We start from the raw sequence: 22,246 nt of genomic DNA, 5'->3' as shown, positions 1-22,246 counted from the left end.
AGGTTCTGAGCTCCTTAACAACATCTGGCACCTGAGAAGCTTTGTGTTTCTCTTTGCAATCTAACTTTGAATTGATATGGCAGAGTGGTTGTGACTAAGAGCCACGCATCATCTAAGGCTGTAGAAAGTAGCAACATGAAATGGGAGGAAACCAGAAACCTGGGATCCATTTTAAATTTCTACACATAAGTTTGCTTCTGTGACATTAATTTGAATCAGATGAAAAAAATGATGCATATAAAGTTGTTTCCGTGTTTCTTTCTGACTAGGTCTTTCCCTTTAAATCAGTGCGAATATTTTCCTGCTCTCTCTGTAAGCTTTCAACATTTGCACTTCAGATTGCTTTTGAAGCCATTTAATTTATGTTTTATCTAACAGAATTTTATTTCCTCTCTACTTCACCAAGACTGGGTTTTAGTCTTCCTGGTTTGAATGACTACTTTGATTTGTTGATTAATCATGATACTTTTATCATCCTTTCTGTTTCATTTTGAACACACAATTGTTTAAACTGCTAAGTCTGTTAAAAATTTATCATCCACAATATACATATATTCTACTGCTTTTACTGGCTGAAACAGACAGACCCAACTCTCTTGCCTGACTCTACAGTCTTGAGAGTCTCTACTGAAAGTCTCTACTGTAGTCTCTACTGTTGAGACTCGTAGGAAACTGGGCTAAGGACACTGAAGAAGCTGAAAAATTTTTCCTACATTATTATTGCTTGATATCATATGGGTCTTCTAGGAATCTATTGCACTTTTAGACCTTATTCCAAGCAGATGTGCTGTTGGAAACAGAAACATTTGGACATTTATTAGAACAGAACTTTACTCAGTGAAATTGATTATCATTTTAACTGAGATTTTTATTTATCCCTTAGAATCTCATGAAAGGAGATTATACAGTATCCAAGTTTATTGACTACCATTTTCAAACCCCTACATTTTTTAAATCAAAAACATTTGCTCAATCTTAGCAAGAATCAAAGTCCAAGTAAAGCAAGTGAACTATCTTTTCTATTGTTAACTACCTTGAAGAGCTTGTTGTTGTTTTTCGATAAATTTTAAATACTATTTGATTATGAATTTCCCCTTCATCACAGAATACAATTTTTTTTTCTACATTTATTAGCAGACAAATATTTGAAATAATATTTAGATATCATGGTTATTCATTCCCAATCATTTTGGTAAACTTTCAGGACTCTGCTGGGATTCTGGACCTTTATATGGTATTGATTTACAAGGACAAAGTGTTTTTCTGAATCCAGCAATAACATATTTAAGGCTTCAAGTAGATAATTTCTTGCTCTAATGGCATTCAAAATGTCTGAAGAATGATACTTTCATATTTCCATTTATCTAAATCTGTAGATGTTAATTTATTTGGTGGCTCACATTTCTAACAGAGCTCTTGAAGGCTGTGGGTGTTATTTTTATCTTTAGTTGGTTCATCCATAATATTGTCCATTAAGAATTCTAGCTGCCTGAGAGCATGCACAAATCAAGTAATTTGGCTGCTGAAATTTCAGTTCTTCAGATACATACATAATTATTGTTTTGCACATTAAACTATACCACTTATTTTAATAGGACCATTTAAGGTGTTTCAATGAAGGGGCCTAAGAAAACACTAAAGGGATCTAGAAATACTAGCTAGAAGAAAATTTTTCTCCAAAGAATGAATGACATAATTCAGAGATTTTGGAGCCCATTATTTATGATCTAATGTCTATGGATATTACCTCCTTCATTTAGAGTTATTATACATTGCATATATTATAGTAATTGGTATTATCTTATTTTGCTGTCTTTTCAGCCGTGAATCCCTATGGTTCCATCAGGTTCTTGAATGATCTTTTCCTCTGTGAGGAAAAACTTCCAGAACCATACAAAGAGTTTTGGCTGTGGTCTGACTTTTAGTGACAGCTCAGGATTTAGGAGCCTGTTGTTATATCTGTTACATCTGAGGGGTAGGCTCTAGATAATCTCTCTTCATGGAGGCCACAAAATAGGAATTCATTTTGGTTTTCATTATATTTGCTCTGCTTTTTCTACCTGCTGGTGCTATGAAGAAAGCACCAACATGAGCAATACCTGGACCATTCTGTTACTCCATCCAAAATTTCTTCTTGATTTCTTGGGTATGTGAATTACCAAGGGTTCTCTGCACCATGAACCCTGACAACTCTTCTTTCCACCAGGGAATTTGTATCTGTCTACCTCCCATGGTTCTAAAAGGTAAAAAAAAGCCCAGGTTTACAAAGATATTTCCCCTTCTAGAGTTGCTGAAACCTTTTTTTCCTTTTCCAGAAGAAGGAGAGGAACAATTGATGATTCACTGAGAACAGAAATAACCCATAAATCTTCCTACCATCTTTCTGCCTTTCTATTTCAGGAGTGGGTTAATAAAATAAGTACTACTGCTCTTTCTTAGAAAACCATCTGTTGCTTTTTTAGACCAGCTGTTGTCTCCTGAATTTGACAGATCAGTCTTTGTCTCATCTTAATTTTCCTTAGTGATGGCATGGTTCCCCAAACAGTCTAAATCAGAATAAGCTGGCATCACTGCTGGAACTTAACACCAACCCTCCACTCATGTCTGGCCATCATCACCTTGGCATTGCCCTTCATCTGTGCTTGCACAATTCTGATCTGAATCAGAGAATCAACCCAGAAAAAGAGACTGCAATTACAGCAAATTGTACCAAAATGGAAGAGGCAGTGCTGCAGGGATAGGGTAGTGCAGCCAGGGAGAGGAAAGGGTGAAATGGCTACCTGAACTGACCGTGAAAATGTGGCATTGGTGTGCAGATATCCATGTGATGCAACTTAATTAGCTGAACTATATCTTATATCAATCCTTATATAAACTAACATGCAAATATCCGGACAGGAGATATATATCTTTCTATCTGTATCTATCTATATCATTACCTATATCATCATCCATATCTATCTATGTATCTATATATATATTATTGAGACTAGACACATTTGTTGTCAGCTGAGGATGCAGTAAGTTTTGGGGTGAGTTTTTTATAGGAATAAAACCAATTCTTCTTTGCTGCAGTCTAATTTGAAGCTGCTTCTCATTTTGTATGCTTGTGTGAGGCTTTTAAGTTTAAGAGAAACAAATCTCATCTCTTCCACTTAATCAAAAACCTCTAGTAGTGGTGTGTTTATGATACAGCACGATGTTGTGAAATAATCTCCCACTGCATTTTCCAAACAAGATTTCTGCTGAAGCATTCAGTTCTCATAGAGCACTTACCTTCTTAAATGTGCATTTAATTCTTAGCTAATTGCCATCAATATTTATGCTGCTGAACTTTTATCCTGCTACATATTGTATAATTGCTACCATTAGCTCATCTCCCAAAGGTTTTCTTTTCAGATTCCTATAATGAATCCATGTTATTCTTTTCCAAAGCACAGATTTTTATAATATTGTTAAATTGTCTAATACTCAGTTTATATTTTGGATCACAAGTGAAGTTGATTGCATCTGAAAATTTAGTAACTTCACATTCACTTTTCATTTTAAGAAAAATAATGCATAAATAGTTGTTTGCTATTTTCTATCGATTTCTAGAATCAGGGTTACAGTAGGAATCTTAGCATCCTGAAAGCAAAATGTATCCCCTCAATCTTAGGAATTTTCTACGTGTTTTGCAAGTACAGCCACAAAAACCCCAAACTGAGCCACCCTACAAAAGTAAATTATTTTTATTTACAGATAAAAGTGACATAGAAAGAAATGCCATTCACCTTCTCACCTAGAGGACAAATAGGACACGCTGTAAAACCCTTGTACTGACTACTGGCTGTCCAAGGGAGCCATGGCCTTCCTGCTCTGTTTATGCTGGTAAACAGCTCAGGGCAAGGTTCACACTAAAGATCATATTATGGTGGGATGACCATGGCTAGATGCCAAGTGCCCACCAAAGACTCTTTGACATTCCCCTCCTGACTAGAATAGAGGAGAAAATTTGTAACAGAAGGCTCATACTTGGAGATAAGGCCATGTAGAGATCACTCGGCCATTACCATCAGGGGCAAAACAGACACAATTCAGGAAAATTATTGATTTTTTTGCAAATCAAATCATAGTAGAATAAAGAGAAGCAAACCCAAATCTTAAAAATGTGTTTTCCCAGTCCCTCTCTCCTTCATAGGCTGAACTTTATTTCTGATTCTCCAGCTCCTCTCCTCAGTGCTTCAGGGGGACAGGAATTGGGGGTTGTGGTCAGTTCATCATGTTGTTTCTGCCTCTGCTTCCATCTCAGGGAAGGGACTTCTCACACTGCTGCCTTGCTCCAGTGCAGGTGCTTCCCAAGGCTGTAGTTATTCACAAACTGCTCTGCTGTGGGTCTCTTCCATGGGATGCAGTCCTCCAGGAACAGATCACTCCAGCATTGGTCCACCACAGGGTTATGGGTCCTGCCAGTGTGGGAACCTCTCTTCATAGAGGCACAGGTCCTGCCAGGATCCTGCTCCAGGACGGGCTTCCCATAGGATCACAGCCTCCTTGAGGTATCCACCAGCTCTGCAGGGTGGATATCTGCTCCACCACGGACCTCCATGTGCTGCAGTGGCACAGCTCCCTCACCATGGGCTTCACCACAGGCTGCAGAGGAACCTAAGCCCTGATGCCTGGAGCACGAAATCCTGCTCCTTCTTCAGTGACTTTGTTGCCTGTGGAGCTGTTACTCTCATCTATTCTCACTCCTCTCTTCCCTGGCTATTGTTTTCATGCAATAACTTCATTTTCCTTCTTAAATATGTTGGCACAGATGCATTTTGCTGTCATTGAAGGGCTCAGTCATGGAAGAGGCATGTCCAGCTTGGGGCCAATGTAGGGCCAGCTTGAGGCCAAGTGAAACTGCCTTTGTTGGATGCAGGGGAAGCTTTTAGCAGCTTTTCAGAAAAAAACTCCACACCAGTGGCTGCCCCACTACCCAGACCTTGCCACAGGAACCCAATACACACATGGTAACCCACAGTTTAATAGCAGGTCCAACTCCTTACATGCTATTTTGCCTAAATAGATAAGCACTTTCCCATTCAGTGTCCAAATAAGGTTTGATCAAGTAGCATGTTATAGTGCCTATTCCCAGAAAAGATGAAGCTGTCTAATTCTGTGGGATTTGGAATGCAAACTGTGCCATGTAATTGGCCTTAAAGACAGCAAATAACAGCTGTTGGGGTTTTTTTTGTTCACAATTGAGGATACAGACTTTGACCACATCTAATTCTGGGTCCCGAGAGCGAGGGAGAAAATCTAGCTGCAGACCATACAATCAAATCTGAAAATTCTCTGTGTAAAAAGTGTTAAGAAATATTGTGATGAGAAAACTAATGATAATTGTTACTCATGTGTGTTGTATGAGGTTTCTGAAAAAGCTTTGTGCAAAAGTGGTCTGTTTCATGACACTTTTCAGATTTCATTTGTTTCTGCTCTTAGCCTGGTACAAACATGCTGGTTTTGGCAGGAGTAGAGTTAATTATCTTCACAGTGGCTGGTACCAGGCTGTATTTTAAACACAGTTTTGGTAATATGGAGATGTCTTTGTTATTGTTGAGCAGGGCTCAGTAATTTCTGTTTTTCATAACTGCCATGCTGAGGAAGAAACAGGGTCCATGAGAAATTGTGAGGAGACATAGCTGGGACATCTGATCTCAAGTGAAAAAGCAGTATTTCATACCTTATGGTGTCAGGCTCAATACATAGAGTGGGGAGAAGAAGGAAGGAAGGAAGGAAGGAAGGAAGGAAGGAAGGAAGGAAGGAAGGAAGGAAGGAAGGAAGGAAGGAAGGCAGGAAGGAAGGCAGGAAGGCAGGAAGGAAGGAAGGAAGGAAGGAAGGAGGAGAGGACATTTGGAGTGATGGGCTTTCCAAGTAACTGTTGCATGTCATGGACTTATTCTGCTATTCTGCTCAACGTGAGAAATATTCATGTTGATTAACTAATCCAGAAGAGAAATTTATGTATTTGACATCTTTCAGGTAAGGACTACAGGAGCAGAACTGTGTGTCAGAGAAGATTTTGGTGAGTTCATGGGATGTTCAGTTAGATGTACAATTTCAACTTAACACCAAGTTTAGAACAGGCAGAACTTTGGAATCCTTCACTAAAAATGTCAAAGAAAATAAAAAATTCAGCTCTTTGTCTTATATGTCTGCAGCCACTATGGAATATGGATGCTGATTTTGGTATCCACATATCAAAGCACTTCAGGTCTTCTGTGTGCCACATGACCAGTTGCAACCATGCTTAAAAATGGGTAGGGTGGGGAGAGTAGTTGGGTATGGGTGGTGGATATATGCAAAAAAGCCAAAAAAAGAGGAAAAAACAGAATTAGCCACGGAGTTGATTTAATCATGTTGTAGAAGAATTTGCAGCATCTAGAAAAAAGTTTATTCACGGAATTCTTCAAAACACAATGGAAATATTAAATTTAAAATCTGGCAGTCATAATTTTACAGCTGGCTTTACCAGTTGGCTGATATTGTTCTCATAATGTTATCTCTGTGCTGCAACATTCATTGATGTTGTAGTGGATGAAAACATTTCGTATAGCCATATGCACTGTCTGATGTGTGTGCAAAGAATGGGACATTTGGGTCATTGATTCAGTTGCAGGTTTTGCCTTGATTAAAAGATATTTCATCAAGACCAAGTAAGTTTTAATTAAGGCAATTAAAAGATAGTTTAAAATTAGGAAATTCTAATTATGTCCAGCTTGGGGGGATGAGAGGAGGAGGAGAGAAGGAGATTTGAAAGTTCATGTATTCTTTTAAAGAATCTAGTTCTTTTGTGGTAGGCAGACATATTACAGTGGTCTTGCCAGTACCAAGAAGAAATATAAAATAACGGAAATATGATTGTATGTTGTAAAGAAGATTACAAAATTCTATGCCATGCACATAGCCATAGTCTGTTTCACTGTAAAACCTTGTCTTGAATTTCAGCATTCACAAATCCTTGAAAAGAGACAGAGAAGCAGAACAGTGTTCCATGAAGGCTTTTTCTGCTCAGTGGGGAAATGGAGATGTCAATGACATCAAGTTTATTATTCACTCATCAACTCACATTTCCATTATTTGCAAGCAAGTGGTTCTCTTGCACTGTTTTACAGAAGGGCAGATTAGTGCTGTTAACAGCAGTGGGAATCAACATGACATCAGTTGTGGTTTTCCTTGATTGTAAGAAGCTCACTGTAAACCAGGGTCATATCTCTTTTGACTGATTATTCCTTCATCTCACATTAAGCTTATGTTGAACTATGTCTCCTGAGCAAATTTAAATTCTTTTGCCACTTGCTCCTTTTAGGCAGCCTATGCATCAAGTAGGTTTTTTTCATGCAGTTGAAGGATGGGTGAGTATCCGTTACTTTTACTGCACTGCTAATTATTTAATAGTCACTTCCCAACCCTGCGTTTGTGCTTGTCTGTATTTGTTTTTTCTCTCTGCGTAGTGACCCACAATAAAACTCATTAATAGCCAGATGCCTTTAGGGAACATCCTCTTTGAACACATTACAATATGCAACAGTAATTAAGAATACATTTGGAAGCAGTTACACATTTATTCCTGACATTTATGTCAGTTCTAAATTCAACTAGACATTAAACGCATTTTGCAACAGGTTTTCTCATGGCTGGCTCTGAGCACCTGATGAGCAGGTTGTGCATCAACACATTAGTTCCACAGATAGCAATTGAAAGCCTGAAGTACTGTGGTAGGAATTTCCATTCCTGTACATCACTGAGTGTTATGCTTGGTGAGATGTGATAGTCACAAAAATATCTAAACCCAGAGCCCAGTTTTAGACTTGGGTCACAAAACTGCTGTGAAATACTTTTCCAGGTACTTTTCTGCAGCTTTAACTATGGCAAGATTCTGCTAGATATGAAATCGTTGGGATAGATATATTATCACTTTACACAAGCTAAAAAGAGCTATTTTAAAAATTTCAGTGACTGTAATTCGGCCACTGTTCAAACCCGGAGATTTAATAGTCCAAACAACTTTCTCCAGATTTTACATTGGCACCAAGGACACAAATGCACTTTTCACAGCATAAAAAAATATGTAGTGGCTAGTAAGTAGTTTATGTATATCTCTTTGTTCTGAAGAAAGCTTTGCATTTTGAATTACATGGGTCCGTGGGCTTATGTATAAGAAGAATCATGTGGGTATTAAATTAAAAAAACCCTCTGAATAAAAGAGCTTTTCAGGTAACATGCACACATGTGAAGGCCAGTTTCAAAAGCCAAAGAAAGCATCTCACATGGCATTGAATCACTGCTGAAAATCCTCACATGTAAGAGGATTACGAGCTGCCATTGCATTATTCAAAGGACAGAAGCATGAATTGGAAATCCCACTTGATGTCCAGGAGAGCCAAGCACATATTCTAAGTAACATATAAAAAAATATGCTTAAGTAAGTATCTGGTAGTTTTTTCTAGTAGGAAAAAATATGCCAAATGCAAACTATAGCAGAAAGAAAGATTAATAAATAAATATATATGTTTTTAAAGACAGTTCTTTAACAATGACAAACAGTGAACAATGACAAAAGAAAGTCCTTTCCAGCAAACAAACACCCTCTGCTATTTTAAGGCAAAGTGTTCTCTTTTCTGCCTCTCATTTTTAACACAAATACAATATTTTAGCTATAATCCCTACTCACACAATTAACATTATTGAAGTTGAAAAGAAATCTGTTGGTAATTACTGAAAGGATGATGTACATCAGCAGCAGGAAGGCAGTGTTCTCACTTTCACTCAGTAAATCATGCTGGCATGTTTGTTAGATTTCTTTAAACAGTTTTTGATTACCATCTGTTAGTGATGAAATAGAAACAGTTACTATGTTAATCTATCCACTGGGGAAAAAAAAAATAAAAAAAAAAGAAAGGGAAAACAAATAGAGAATTGAGCCAGAACAAAATTCTATTAAAAACATATCTGAGAAAAATCATGACAACAAGGCTACTAATTCATGATTTCTGGGCAGAGTGCATTCCTCAGTGTTCAGCAGTTTAGGGGGTAGTATGAATTTGATATGTGCTTGTCCATTTTAGTGGCCTAAGAAACTTTGACACCAACATGGTGTGGTGAGAGAAGTTTATCAGTTAAAGGGAGCAAGGCATGGAGCAAGAGCATACTAAAGATCAAAACTCCTGTTTTCACTGTGCTCCTTGGAGCAGCTGGTCATCAGAGCTGCTCTGGGAGTGTGTGCAACCAGATCTTTCAAAGGCCTGGTCCTCCTTCTGCCCAAGGAACCTTATGAAAATGTGATTTGATGGGTTTTTCTGTGGCTACTGCCCCAAAGTTATGGTGCATAATGCCTGTTGACAATGCACAAGACAGAGGAGAAAATGTCATAGTTTCCAGTCTGTTCTTTTTGTCCCTGCCTAGAGACATCCAGTTATTTAGTATTGCTCCTGATGACAATGGCTCAGCCTTTCCCCTTGAACAGATCCTTAGGGCAGTGTCATTCAGGAGAAGTTTTTGAAGGGGAGAAAGGAGGCTCAGAGAAACCTAGTCAGATTAAGATAAGAACATGGTCATATTTATGCACAAATGTTAAAATTATGATTTATAAACTTCCTAAGGAAGAATTGATGATGTAAATTCTTTCCTCCCCCTTCTACTTCTTCTTGCTGATTTGATCAAGGTAGAGATGAAAATACTTGGAAGGTCGGACTCAGTGGGTAGTCCAACTCATTTACATTTTACTGGAAAGACAATATAATATTTAATACTTCTAGGCTAATGAGCCTTTGATAGAAGTATGCTTATTTCTTGTGACTTGCATTTATGGATCATAATGAGTTTTGTTCCTTGATGGTGAACAGAGGCAAAAAAACCAAAACCCCAACAGAGGCACTGTATTTACATATGTTCTTCATATAAAACTACAAATGAATAGCCATAACAGAAGGAAAGGAGTCCTTTGCTTCTGTCCCTTGAAGAACAAAGAATATTCAGACACAGAGGAGTTGTCTGTCTAATGTTCTTTGAACAAAATTTTGGGGGTCATAATTTTCTGGAAACTTAGAATTGTTCACCAAACCATTTTGCTAAACAAAATGAAAATATTTCCTCTTGGAAAGGACTTTTGAAGCCTGAGTCCTATTCTCATCCATATAGATACCAAATTATTTAGAACAGCATACTATTTGGTAGAAAATTACATAAAGCTGCTTAACTTTGGGGGTTTTTGTGGTCTTTGGTGATGGTAGCCTTTTTCCCAATGGACTGCTATGGAGAAAGAAAACTGCTGACCCACTGAAGGAAGCAAATGAGCCTCAGGGTCCTTGAGGCTCTTCTTATCCAACTAGTAAACATCTGAAATCACCAATTTTCATTATGTGATATGTCCTGAGCAGAGGAATGGGAAACAAATCTTGAGGGACAAAAGGCAGAACTGCCTGAAGACAGTTCAGCATTCATTGGAAACAGAAAAAATACAGTTTGGCAGGTGGGGGACAGAACTTTCATGGAACAAAGATATTAATCCATTCAATATCTGCGTCCATGACTAGGTTATCATGCTAATTACTGCTTCCAAAATTATGTTTAAATTGTGTTTAGCACTCACATACAGTTAAATAAAAGGTGTATTTTTGTTAGTTGTAGATGTATTTATGCCCTTATAACTTTTCTGGTTTCTAATGTAATTGTAGGGCATAAGGAAAGAGCAGGAAAATTTTTTTGGTTACAATGTGAAATAATTGATTGTCTAAGAAAAATCTGTATCAGGTTTCAGAAGAACATTTCTTAGTTTAACAGGAAGACTGGATATTTGTTGTTGGTATTTTTGGGAGTAGTGTTTGCAGGACACATCTCTGGAAAATAACTTAAATAACAACCTGTCTTGTAAGAAATCTTGTGAGTCTGTGCTGCTATGGCTGAAAAACAGTTGCACCAGAAATGTGTAAGTGCATATTAAGTTTATTGCTCTTTGCTTTCCCTTGCTCAAAATCAGATTTCTTGCAGCATGATCACAGTCAGCAAACAAGAAATTTTCAATGTATGGCATGAAAAAAGACTAAAATTGCACTAATGATATTCCTTGGCTTCACCATCTGCCAGTGCTCTATTGCATCCAGTGGTTCCAATAAAATCCCAGTGAACCAGAGATGAGATGTGTATGTCTAGCAGAGCTGAGTGAACAGAAAAAAACACCTGAAGATCACATTTCATGCAAGAACCTTCTCCTATGCAACACACTGCTTTCGTTTTCCCTCTTCATCTATTTCTTTGTTGCCTTGGCAAATGTTAATCATGTGGAGAATCCTCCAAGCAAAACAACCAAGTCCAGGTCTGTATCTTACCCTTTTCTACTCTGGCTGTTTTTAGACAAAAATCTGGGAGAAAAAATGCTCCACTGCGACAGTTCTGACCACCCTTCATGACAGGTCAGCAGATGGTGTCTTTAAGTGATGAATCTGACAACTTTTGGGGGTTATTTGACTGAAAATGAAATATTATAAAGGAAAAATGTGCACTTCTTTCTAACTACAGTTTCCTACTGCCATCCAACAATAGCATAAATGAGGATTCAGTGCTGGTAAAAGAAAACCACTTCCTAATATATGATTTGTGGGCCATTAATCTTGGCTTCCCATCCTCCAGTTTCAGTCTGAAAAACATTTTAGCTCAGCAGGTGATGCTGTCAGTGACAAATGAACAAGATTAAAATCAAGTGATGTGGACAAAGCAAACTGTCTCAGAATGAATCTTCCTGTACTTGGAAACTACTCTGGTTCTTATGTTGCTAGAAACAGGGCTAGTGGCTTTGTGAATTTAATCTAAGAGAATTAAGAAATGGCATTTCTCTCATAGTGATATTAAAAAAAATTAGAACCTTCATGAGAAGTAACTGGCATATTTCTTGAAGGATTCAACTGAATCTTTCATAAGGCTTTGCCTTATCTCAAGGTTTCTTTTCTATAGGGATGTTAAAATACATTACCTAAAGATAAGAACGCTATCACTGGCTGTGAAATTTCCATGCTGAATAGGGTTAAAAATGAAAAAGATGGCAAAAAGCTGTGTGTCCAGTGGTCCAGAAACAGTCCAACTGTGAGAGCATGAAACACTGTGGAGGAGAGGAGTGCCTGTGAATTTGCAAATTTGCACTGAGTGAAGATATGAAGATTGTGGGAATGACTTCTGAGACACTGGGAGCGGCAGAATAACTGAAGCAGCAAGGGCTCACTTTTTAAAGCTGGCTCTGGGAACCCACCTGGAAAGACAGGGTCACCTAAGCAGATAAGAAAGAATTCTCCACAAGAAGTAGTCTAGTAGATCCAGCGAATGAGAGAGCAAAGAGACCAAACCCTCTTTTTAGGATAGGGAGACAAGATTTTCCTTAGCAGGTGTCTTAAGGATCAGAAAGGTAACATTTGAAAAAGTTTAATTTATAAAGAAGGAATGGACAGGACTGGAAATCAGAGCAAAATAACTCCTTTCACTATACACTACTGTAATGCCTCTGGGAAGTGAGGCAAAGAATGGAAAAATGGCACAGAAAAAGGGAGTACAAATGGAGAATATTTTCTGAGATGTCTCTCTGATGTCTCGTACACTTCCTAATATTCTGCATTTGGCAGGCAGAGAGTGCACATCATAATGTGGGGGCACATTCATCTCTACTCTTCAGATGCATGAGCCACCTTGCTTCTCGGGTGGTAGGTGACAATGTGTTAGGAATTCCAAAATATCTTCAGGAGCAGTATGGTGGCTGGGCATGTTTGCTCTCGTGAGAAGGGCTAACCCCTGCCCAACCTCGTGCTTTGGAAAGACATGGGCTGGTGAATCCTGTGCCTGATGCTAATGACAATAGTCATTTAGATTTAGGATTTTTGGATATTCTGGGGAAGGGGACATGAGGGACTGAGGCACAGTGGCAGCCATTTCTTGGAGGGGAATAAGATAATAGGGAACATCTAAGAGCTGCAGGAAAAAAGAGTGGTATAGAGAAGAATAGAAAAGAAAATAGACACCTGCAAAACTGCTGAAGATAAATTTGAGGTAAAGAAATGGAAGAAAATTTTGGTGTGTACATAAGATTTTCTTTGAATTTTAACAGAGACATGAACATTTAGGATTATTTTTATCATTTTTCATAGATGACTGTTAGGCAGGTTTGTGCCCTGGTAGAAGGGAGGAGAAACTGCCACTGTTTCTAAATCTGGTCTCTATATTATAAACATTTGGCCAAATTATGTGAATTTGTGTCTATATTGCACTGCCAAAAGTACACAGTCAAGAAAAATGTTGCAATGGTTTATGAAGAGAAACTCAGATTTGAAGCATAAGAAAAACAAAAGATTGTAATTTACTCCTTTTACTTGACCTTCTAGATGTGCATTGAACAGGAATTACATAGACCAGCACTTCTTTAGGCTTCAAATATGGTTCAGAAAGCTATAAGAGTTCATGAAGTCCATCTTTCCCTTCAGGCTTTCTTGTCTGCTTTTCCTTTCATTTAACTGTATTTTCCAGCAGTTGCTGTATCATGTTACATTTATTTTTAAAATTGGGGTTTTTTCCATGTTTCACTTAGAAAGGGACACTTTTCTCTAGCCACCACAGAAGATTTTTTGGATGGCTTTTTCTTAGGGCATCTCTCTGTCCATCTTAACTTTGTTCTTTACAACACCCAAATACTGTGCTTTGTTCACCTGCTGTGTCTGGCCCAGGAATTTCCCTATTGTAGCTCAGAATTCAGCATTTAGTTTCTAATCAGATAGGAAGCAACTTCCTGCAATATGTGAACTGCATAACCTCTGATCTAGCCAATTATTCATAAGTAATAGAGGTGGTAGAAGGTTCTTTGCTGATTGGGGCAGGACAGAGATGCTGCCAGAAATGAACCCTGGGTTGGGAGGGATGGGACTGAAAGGCAGCTACAGTTTTATAGGGAAGCTAAAGAAAAGAGCAGTGCTCTCTGAAAAATTCTGTGCAAATGCAGACATCTGTCAGTATTGGCAGGTGTCTTCCTGCGTTGCTTTGAGGCCTCATCCAGAAAGTGGCTGTTCCATGATAAAATTTTCTAGGCATGGAAAAATGATACTGCTTTTTGTGACGAAATATTTCTCTTAGTGATAGGTAGCTAAGTTATTACACGTTTTCAGGTCAAAACCCATGAGGTTCTATGGCTGGGAATTCTTGCAGGTAAATCCTAAAGTGATTTGAAATATTACTGAAGGGTTCTGTCATCCTACTGAAATCTATTTTCTTTGGAGTCTTTATAGAGAAGGAAGTGCAGCAACTGAACCAAAAACTGCCCTAAGAACTGTTGGACTGTGACAGATGAAGGATTTTGGCTTGCTGCTTGGAGAATCATGGAAAAAAATGCAACAATAACAAAAATTCCAATATCATCTAAATGCATTCTGGCCAGCAGATTTAGGAGAGGTTAGTCCCATGCCTTAGCTGTTTTCATGAGGCCTTAGACATCCAAGATTCTCCTATATCTCTATTTATCAAAAACATTAGTACAGGATATCCAGTTTCTAATCAGGCTGGCAGAGAGATTTCTTTAGATACTTCCTATATGTGGCACCTGTATGAAGCCCGATGGAGACTTCTGCAGTACCTTGTAGCCAGATTCTTTGCTGACTCTCGGATTTTCAAATCATCAGAGATTTGCACTGCTGTGAATGAGCACAAAAACAGGGTTCAGGAAATTCCCTAATATCGCAGAAAATATTCACCTTGCAAAAAACTAATGTTTTTATTACTTTCAGAACCCATCTGAACAGACTATTTTTTCACTTGCATTACATGTAAGCAGACACACCAATATTAGTAACTTTGAACATGTCAAGAAAATATTGCTTGTTGCTGAGGAAACAGGATGCTAATCTCAAAACCAACATAGATATTTCCTTGTAAGCTACCAATTAGTCAGTAAGGTTCAAGAGGGCATGGAGTTATCATAGAGTAATCATTGCCGTGGAGATTTATATGGCAGAGTAGAATTTAATGGCATAAGTGTATGGGGGACATGAAATCAACTCAATAAAAATTATGAATAATATACTCAGTCCCTGGAATTTTTTTTCTGTTAAGTCACAATAAAATTACATGGACAGGACACAGCACCAAATTTTAAAATTTAGGGTTTTCTTCTCTCTATGTGTGTGTTTAAATCTTCTAAATGTTTTAGTCAGACTCATGCAGTACTAGATCATGGTACCTTTTCTTATAGGTCTGGTATTAGTCCTCAGCAGCAAACTTTTGGAAAGAAGTCTCAATCCCCTCCATATCAGAGGATTGGAGCCAACACTGCCATTAAAAGAGCTTCTCTGTCTGGAATGAAATCCTGTACAGAGTGTGAGATCTGCATCAATAAAATATTATTCTCTCTTGGCAGATACTCCAAGGGAAGGCAGGTGGCAGGAACACTGCCTCCACTCTGATGATGTGGATCTCTCTGCAGAGGTCCATGGGTTCAGTTCTGACAAATGAAAACATAACATAGAGCATTTTTTATTGGATTTGGTGAATTTAGGTCTTTTGGTTTTCTTTTCACTTGAAACAAGTGCTCTGATGTTCTTTCACAGAGTCCTAATAGAATCCACGATAGTTCAAGTGTATTGAGATATTTTAGTGTCAAAGCACCAAGTATGTGAAATTTAAGGGTTTGGTAAAATGTGATAAGGGAAAGAACTTTCTCTTCCCAGCTGCCAAAAAACCAGCATACAGGGAAGGCATACTCCATTTCAATAAATGATTTTTTTTTCTCTATATCCTGTGAAAATGTTTTATGTAAAAACAATTAAAATGCCTGAAAGAACTAGGCAGCCAGGTTCCAAGAATGGAAGGACTTAGGGGAAAAATTAAAATAAACTAAAATTAATCTACAATTTTGATCTGGATTGAAGTATAAATAGCTCAGGTACATCATGAAGAAATATTTTTATTAGCTAGCAGGCTACTCTCAGCTGTCTGGATCTGAGAGCCCATCCATCATGCCCACGGGCAATGGAGTCATCAGTTGTCTTTCCCTCATTAAAGACAGATAGGGACTGAATCTCCTTCCCTTACTGAACACTTCAGCTTCCTTGAGAAGAAAGGAGGCATCAGCAAAAGCAGGGCAGGTTAAATAGCACTGCAAATTCCAGAGTGACTTCTTGCCAGATTAATTTCTTCCACCAGACTGGCAAACAGAATAAAACTCCTGGTGTTTCAGCATGTGTGGTCACAGCCTGGGGTTAAGCTTATGTTGAGCATGGAGAATTTGTTACTTTGCACACTGATGGAAATGTGTATAAATGGCAATTAAATGTATTATGAACTACTTTAAAGTATTCAGATTCAATCTATCTTAAACAGTGTCTTTAAGTCATCTAATGAGATGGTGTTTGTCGAATCTACTCTTTAATGCCAAAATTTTTCACTTGTCAAGGTTTGGTAAGCTATTGGAAGCTCTGAATCAAGCCTGCCTGATATCTTATTGGTTGTACTGAAGAAGCAGGAGGGCTGGAAGTTTCCAGAGGAGGAGACAGAGAGCTGCATGAGTTCTGAGGCAGCCATGGGATGACCGAACACCATGGGTTTAATGATGATGGCTTTACAAAGTAAAGTAGCAAAGTAACTGAATTGTTTCAGAGTTCACAGTCCAGAGTCAACTTAGAGATAGTTTCACTTTCTTGGCACTGGATGAGAAATCATAGTACTGCAGAAGCACAGAATGGCTTGAATTGGAAGGGACTGTAAAGATTATCTAGTTCTGACTCTCCTACTATGGGCAGGGATGACACCCACAAGAGCTGGATGTTCAAAGCCTCATTCAGCTCCTCTGTTAGAACAGCTTACCAGGAAATCTCTCATCTAGTAATTCTTTAAAAAGTGGAATTTCACTCTTCCAAAGTTCAGATCCTTGTTCCTCAGGATCACAAGATTGCTACAGCCCACGCTCCCTCCATTCCAAACCTCTTTAATTAGCTCGTTTGCATTGGTGAGCACCAGGTCCAGTAACGCTTCTCCTCTGGTTGCTTTGTCCAACACCTGGATGAGCAAGTTATCCTCAACACAGTCCAGGACTCTCCTGGATTGTGTACAGCCTGCTGTATTTCCTACCCAGTAGACATCCAGGTGTTTGAAATCCCCCATCAGGATGACAGCCTGTGAGGGTGACGCTGCCTACAGCAGAATCAATAGGCTGCATCAACAGGCTTCTCCTGCTCAGGCAGACTCAGACCCACACCACAACGTGTACTTGGTCGGTCCTGTCCTTGATTTTTACCCCGAGGTTCTCAGCACATTTGTGGCTGTTTTACAGAGGCAGCTGTTTTACACAGCTTATTCATTCTTTAAGGTAGAGTGAAACAGCCTTTCTCCTCCTACCCAGCTTATCTCTTCTGGGCCTGTAGCTCTCAATTGCTGTGTTCCAGCTGAGAGATTCATCCCACCATGTTTCTACGATAGCAATTAAGACAATTTCTAGCTCCACCATGATTTGCAACTCCTCTTGCTTATTACCAATGCTGCATGCATTGGAGTAGAGGTACTTCAGCTGAATAAATCTTCAGGAAAAAAAGAAGAAAAAGTACAGAAAAGAAAAAAAAGATTTCTCAGTTTTAGATCTAGTTTTAGACACTTTGCAGTAGATACCTATAAACTGTCTTTTGGAATTATTCTGTTTTGATTAACAATCCTTACACTCATTAAAACCAACACAAAGCTCTCATTAGTCTCCCAGCTGAGAGATTTATGCAGAAAGAAGTACACCATGGTTTCTTTTCAAACTCTGCTGAGTGCTTGTTTATGTAAACACTTTTGCAACCTATCCTGGAGTTTTAGGTGGTAATGAACTGCTGGTGGAATTCTCAGGCATCATGCAACACACATCCGGTCTGTTTAACTACAGTAAACAAAAACATGATGAATTCCTCAGATCGTGTTTTAATCCAAGTCCAGCTGCATACGATTTTCATGGCATAGCTGCAAAACCCATGACTTCTATTTCTGACAATGCTCAGACACCTCCACTGGCTCACCTGACCTTCCTGGCAGGAATAAGAGATGACTAATGTGAAGAGAAGGAAATTGACTGCAAAGGAGGGGAGGAGGTAGCATCATTCTTTTCTAAATATTGGAAAGACAAAACAAAACCACTAATAAGAAAGCCTCACCACACCCTTAATTCTTAATATGTTTTTTTCTGAATTTTCAGTTTGCTTCACCAGAAAATGGGTCATCTTTCTTGCCAAGAAGGGCAGTATTTGTGGTTACCACCTAAATATTTTAAATTTCATGGATGTTGCATTGAGAAATGTCTATAGAGATGTCTTCAACATACTTTTCCAAAGCAATCACTTATTGCTTCTCATGATAATATATTTCTTAGCTATTTTAAATATTTGAAAACAAAGAGGTCTGATAAAGCCTACCAAGTGTTTATCAAATAATTAATTTATTAATATAAACTTCTAATGCTATCTTAAAATTTCTATCTCAGTTCACATTTGAAGGTGTAAATTCCTTGATACGCAAATTTTCAGCAAAAGCTCAGATATTTTTAAACCAAGTATCCATAGTTTCTTAGTTCAAGAATAATCATGGGGTAAACATACTGCACACTATTAATTTTTGTTTCTAATATGCATTTTCTTGGTGTATGAGAAACACATCTTTGATTAATCCTCTGCAGTTATTTGCCAACTTTTAAAATACAGTTTTTCTACTTCCTTGTAAATCTCCTTTATGGCAAAAAAATCTGAATTAAGCAATATGAATATATTCATAACAGAGATTTTTCCTTGAAATATGCACTCCATGTAAAAATTAAACTGAAGTATCAATATGAGGTGTCGATGTTTTGGGTTTTTTGTTGTTTGGAGTTTTTTTGTGTTTGTTTGCGGAGTTTTTAGATTTTTTTTTTTTGCGGGGGGGAATGCTTATAAGTTATACTTATGAACTATGAAACACATGGCACAAGTCATAAACTGATACTGAAAAATTACTTTTTGATCTACATATGGAAGTATATTTTATGGCAAAGTGGTAAACAAAACACATTTTTAAGGTGGTTCAGTGTTGCAGTATTATATTGTGTAAAACATTAATTTTTAATTTATTATATTTATTTATTTTAACAAAGTGCTCAATTTACCTGACTAATAAAAAAAAATCAAATAAGAAACATTTGCTAGAGGAAAATACCTTTAATAACGAATTCTTTGTAAACTGGACATAGATCCATGATTAAGGGGGATATAGTTTATGAGACTAGAAGAATCTAAGGAGCTATGTAGCTGACCAGCAGCTAACTTGAGATTTGTTTGGCTAAAACTTTACAATGATGTTGTATTTATGTAAACAAATCCCATCTCCTGTGCCAGCATCAGACTAAGATGAGCTCCTTGAGTGTACTGACTACCAGATCAAATCAGTCACCTAAACACAGATTCTAGTCCATCCAAGATAGTCCAAGATAGTCAAGATAGCTACACAAACCTGTGGGTATGACATAGGTCCTACCAGAAACTTGTACCTTTCTAGAATGGCAGATTTAGGCCATTGAGATTGCCCTAAAAAAGTCTCAAAAAAATGCTTGTGTTCAGACAGCTAAATCCAGCTGTATGTATATAAACACACAATAAAATCGACTTGAAGGACCTGGACCATCCTGGTCCTTCAATGAGAGTTATGTCTCACTGTTTTTCCCACCAAACACATTGCATTTATTTGTGTACTAATTTTGGACTTAATTAGAAAGAAAAAATATGGCTTTTGAAAAGCAGGGGGATTATGATAATTCAAAAAATGTTTCTGTAAGTACTCATAAGCCAAGGGCCCCGCTGGTGCTAATGATATTGACTATGTAAAGACAGTGTTCTGTTCCATATTCTTCATTTTTTTTGTACAGAATGTTTTTGATGAGATGACCATAGTTTACATATCCACATGACCAACACAATGCAGAAGCTACAGCTGAACTCAGTTTTATCATAGATTTATTATGAAGCATTGCTCACATTTATAAAGTATAGATTCAATTATTAATGTTCAAAGGGGTAGAAATCTCATTGCAGACATGGATTTAAATTTGGATTACCTACATGGAGTAAGACAAGAAAGAATAAGGCATGTTTTGGCAAGAAAAACTACTGTTATTAATGTGGGTATGACTGTGCAAAGTTAGGAAACACAAGGAAAAAAGAGGAACTAATTTGAGCAGTGATAACATTCTTTGTATAGAAATAGCAGTTATCAATATGAACATTTTTTTAGACTAATATACTGCAAGCTGTTCCTTGCAACTGCTAAATATGCATTTAATTTCATATTTACTACTGTGACATTTTAGTCAGATAGTAGTATTGTTCATTTAAATGGTGTTACTTCTTATCTTTTTGCTTTTTTTCTTATTGCAACATGTGGACCAATATTAGCCTTTAAGATAAAACCTTTCTACCGAGAGGAAACATCAGCAGAAAGGGAGGAAATAAATGAAGCATACCTTTTGGCAATTAAATATGCTGGCACAAGATTTCATGCACACATATTCTTCAGAATCCAAGATTCTTTCATAGGAAGAACTACCACAAATGTCTCTCTGCATATTCCTAATTACCCTTCTTGTAGCACGTAGACATAGTGCAGGACAGTTCACAAAGGACACTTCTTGTCAGGCAAAAGGCACTTAAGAACAGAATGGATATGTAAAAAATAAATTAAATTTTTAAATTAAATTAAATTTATTTAATGGTACAGAGGTAACCTAATCTTGAAGGTAGGCTTCAGACCACATGTGGGTTTCTCCCATTGCAGCCTGATAGATGTCATATTGCTACAGCTTTGTGTTCCCAAGCCCTGCCAATGGTGAGGCTGAGCACGTGTGCCCAGCAGGCAGCCAGGTGTGTGTGCACCTGTGCACACATGCATGAGGGCACACAGAACCCTACACATGCAGTCACACAGCTCAGCACCTTCACTGACACTCACATGAACACTTACTGTGCTACATTTTCCTGTGCTTGCTCCTCCTTCATCTGCCCTGATCCTTTCCTTGTCTTTGGTCCTGACCATAAGCCTCTTATAGCAAGTTTTACTTAGTAACCAAATGCTCTTGCCCTGCATCCTCTAACAAGTTCTCTACTTCTGCAGGCAACCACCTACCTTGTATGGCTTTCAGGATGGAGTTTCTTCCACTTACACTGAAGGGAGTGTTTCAAGAAGAAACCAGCCTTTTCTAGACCAAACAGTAGAGCTACACGCAATAGGCAGGAACTGATGCACAGGAAGTTCTAACTAAATATGAGAAGGGACTTGTTTACTGTGCAGGTGATAGAGAGAGCACTGGAATAAATTGCCCAGAGAGGTTGTGGAATGTCCCTCAATGCAGATATTGAATAACTGTCTAAATGCAATCCTGCGCTGTGTGCTCTATGATGACCCTGACTGAGCAGGGAGGTTGGATCAGGTGATCCCAGTATGGTCCTTTCTGACCTCATCCATTTGGTGATTCTGTGACTCTTGCTGAGTTTCCCATCAGGGACAATGACCAAATTTCCTTTGTGGCGGTCCTTTCTGACCTTATCCATTTGATGATTCTGTGACTCTTGCTGAGTTTCCCATCAGGGACAATGACCAAATTTCCTTCTTTGCTAGCTTTAGGATAGTTAGTTCAGTCAGTGCCATTTTCACTGATGATATTGGTAGGGTTCTTCTACCAATCTTTGCATTTATCATAATTGCTCTTTAATCACACTAAACATTTTTACATGTGCATAAAACCTATCAATGTAATTACTCCTCTCCCTTATGTTTTACTGTTTTCCCATCTAAATCAGAGTCTGCATGCAAGGAACCATGGGGAATATGTTTATGTCTGTCAATTTCAAGGTGCAAATTTGCTAAGCTGCTGCTTTTATGTATTGCTCCTTTTCACAGGCTCTTTCATTACACTGATCACTTAAATGAGGTTAAGGTTTCAGCTTTGGTGAGCTCCTGAGAATATAAGAGTTCTGTGGACAAAACTCAACTCCAGTGTGCTCAGCTCTGTTCCTGTGACAGTGGTGAATAGAGGTGAATAGTGGTGAATAGAGGTGTCTGTTCATGGAGGTGAATAGACAAGAGAAGTAAGGGCAAATTAAAGCTCGTGTCATTGAGAAATAAACTGTTTCCCTGGAAAGCTGTTTATTCAAGAGGCTACTACATTAAGAAGTTACATTTCAGATACAATGATGCTGACATGCCAGGTGCC

This window comes from Melozone crissalis, unplaced genomic scaffold, assembly GCF_028551555.1.
Source record: "Melozone crissalis strain CALT ecotype California unplaced genomic scaffold, PUWL_Pcris_2 ptg000006l_1, whole genome shotgun sequence".
Taxonomy (NCBI): Eukaryota; Metazoa; Chordata; class Aves; order Passeriformes; family Passerellidae; genus Melozone; species Melozone crissalis.
The sequence above is the reverse complement of the archived record's forward strand: the minus strand, read 5'-3'. Positions refer to the sequence as shown.